Source organism: Eschrichtius robustus, chromosome 10 (genome assembly GCF_028021215.1).
Source record: "Eschrichtius robustus isolate mEscRob2 chromosome 10, mEscRob2.pri, whole genome shotgun sequence".
Lineage (NCBI taxonomy): Eukaryota > Metazoa > Chordata > Mammalia > Artiodactyla > Eschrichtiidae > Eschrichtius > Eschrichtius robustus.
Window position 1 is genome coordinate 10,191,716 of NC_090833.1, and position 2,483 is coordinate 10,194,198.

The 2,483-nt window shown below is 46.1% G+C and overlaps 1 non-coding gene across 1 annotated transcript; it reads right to left on the reverse strand.

The window, feature by feature from the left end:
• Positions 1 to 493: 493 nt before the first annotated feature.
• On the reverse strand, positions 494 to 610 carry LOC137771077 (U5 spliceosomal RNA). The gene has a single exon (XR_011075293.1). It is a non-coding gene; the product is annotated as a U5 spliceosomal RNA (small nuclear RNA).
• Between the last annotated feature and the right edge of the window lie 1,873 nt (positions 611 to 2,483).

Here is a 2,483-nt window from a genome sequence, read left to right on the forward strand (position 1 = left end):
ACAAGCATTCCCTTGGACAGACAATGAGAAAACAGGGGTGCAGTGGAGCCGTGTGCTTGAGGCCAGCACAGCCTAGACCCATTCTCCAGCTTCAGGGGCTGTGTGTGGGCACATGAGCCTTGGTACGTGTAGGCCAAGACGACTGCCACACCACTCAAGATGGCTGCCTCGACACTCAAGATGGCTGCCTCGACACTCAAGATGGCTGCCTCGACACTCAAGATGGCCACCACACCAGACAAGATGGCCACCACACAGCTGCCACATGTGCCCCAAAAAGCAGCATCCACTGGGTACCAAGAGCCCCACTGTGACTGGATTCTAAACAAACAAGCAAAAATAATCGTTAAACTGTGACCAGACTCCAAATGGAGTGAGTCAAAACCCAGGGCAGCCTAGTCTCTCCCAGGAATAAGAAGAAGCCAGTCAGCCCATCCCTGTGCCCCTGAGAATGCTGGGTAATTACTTTTTCCCTTTTGCCTGTTTTCTTTTAGCAGAACCACCAAGAACTGGCCACAAAAATCAGTTAAAGCTTCCAAAGTGCTTCTTTCCCCAGAAATCTTTTATAAAAGGTGAAAGATTTACAGGACCTGAAGAGCAAACCAAGCAGGATAATTGTTTTTGGAATGACCCCAATATTTTCACCCCAGCGACCCCAGCTGGGCATCTTGCCCCATATTTATGATTCCTGGTCTTCTGCGTGCCACTGGGCGACCTTTCTGAGCCCCCTCTGTGAGCCCCCAGTTCCTTATCGGGCCTGTAACTCACCCTGACGTTATCTCTCGGAAGGGTCTTATGCACTTTAACTGCCCTCATCATTATTTCCCAGACTTCAAGGTTTTCTCTTTCGAGCTGCCCTTCCTGGGACAAGCATAATCTGTTTGCCATCAAGCCGAATAAATATGTTTGTGCGGGAGATGGGAACCGTTTGGGAAGAGTGGCTCAGGCCTGGGAAGCAGCCTCCAGCTCTCACTCCCTCTGGGCAGCAAGGGCTGGTCTGTGTGTCCTTGAGCCGCTGTCCTGGTGGGAGCCACTGCCTTAGTTCTAAGGCTGGGTGGCCAGTTGTAGCAAATGAAAATACAAGACACCCAGTTAAATTTGAATTTCAGATAAACATTGAATTTTTTTAGTATAAGTATGTCCCATTCAATATATGCCAAAAAATTATTCGTTGTTCATCTGAAATTCAAATTTAACTGGGTGTCTTGTGTTTAATCTGGTATCAGCTCCTGGGGGTGGTCCCCCTCACTCCCCCAAATGCAGATTAACATATTGGAGAGTGTTCGTTTACTAGTGTTGCCATAACAAAGTACAACAGACTGGGTGGCTTAAACAAAAGAAATTTATTTTCTCACCATTCTGGAGGCTAGAAGTGCAAGATCAAGGTATCAGCAGGGTTGGTTTCTTATAAAGTCCCTCTCCTTGGCTTGTAGATGGCCCCCTTCTCCCTGTGTTTTTACGTGGTCATCCCTCTGTGTGTGTCCTAATTTCCTCTTCTTAAACAGCCATGTTGGATCAGGGCCCACCCTAATGACCTCATTTTAACTTAATTACTTCTTTGCAGACCCTACCTGCAAATACAGTCACATTCTAAGGTACGGGGGCTGGGACTCCAATGTATGAATTCCACGGGGACACATTTCAGCCCATAACAAAGGGTGTTTAACCACCTCCCACCAGAAAGCCCCAGAGTCTGGGGCTTAATCCAGAGCAGGCGTGGGAAGACAAGAACCTTGGCTGTCTGGCCGCCATAATGTTCTGCAGCACCTGCCAGCAGAGAAGGCCCACAATGAATGCAGTCAGGGTCCTGTCAGATTCACCCACACTCTCTCCTGACCATCCTGGCGATGCTGAGGGGTCCCCTGAGGACCCTGCAAGGCAGGTACAATTTGTCAAGGGATGCAGAGCAGGAATGAGGCACAGGAGCACAAAGGCAATTCGAAATTATCCAAACTATCCAATCCTAAACTTGCTCAGACCTGCCTACCCTGCTGTTTTGATATTGTATCACAGCCACGCAAGATATTACCTTGGTGGGAATTTTGGGGGGAAGGGTACCCCAGACTCTCCATACTATTTCCCCAACTTCCTGTAAGTCTATAATTAACTTCAATATAAGGAAAATTTGAGAAAAATATAAAACAAGAAATGTGTTGAAGAAATCAGAACCAAATCTTTATTTGCATGAAGTTTATTAAACCCCAGTGAGAATACAAAATACCCTGGTGCCCCAGGTTGAACAACAGATAAGATTTATAAACTCAAAGAACTTTGTGTGAGAAAGTTATTAATACATAATAAGTTTAATACTAAAAAGGCAATGATGGGGATTTCCCTGGTGCCCCAGGTTGAACAATAGATAAGATTTATAAACTCAAAGAACTTTGTGTGAGAAAGTTATTAATACATAATAAGTTTAATACTAAAAAGGCAATGATGGGGACTTCCCTGGTGGCGCAGTGGTTAAGAATCTGCCTGCCAAG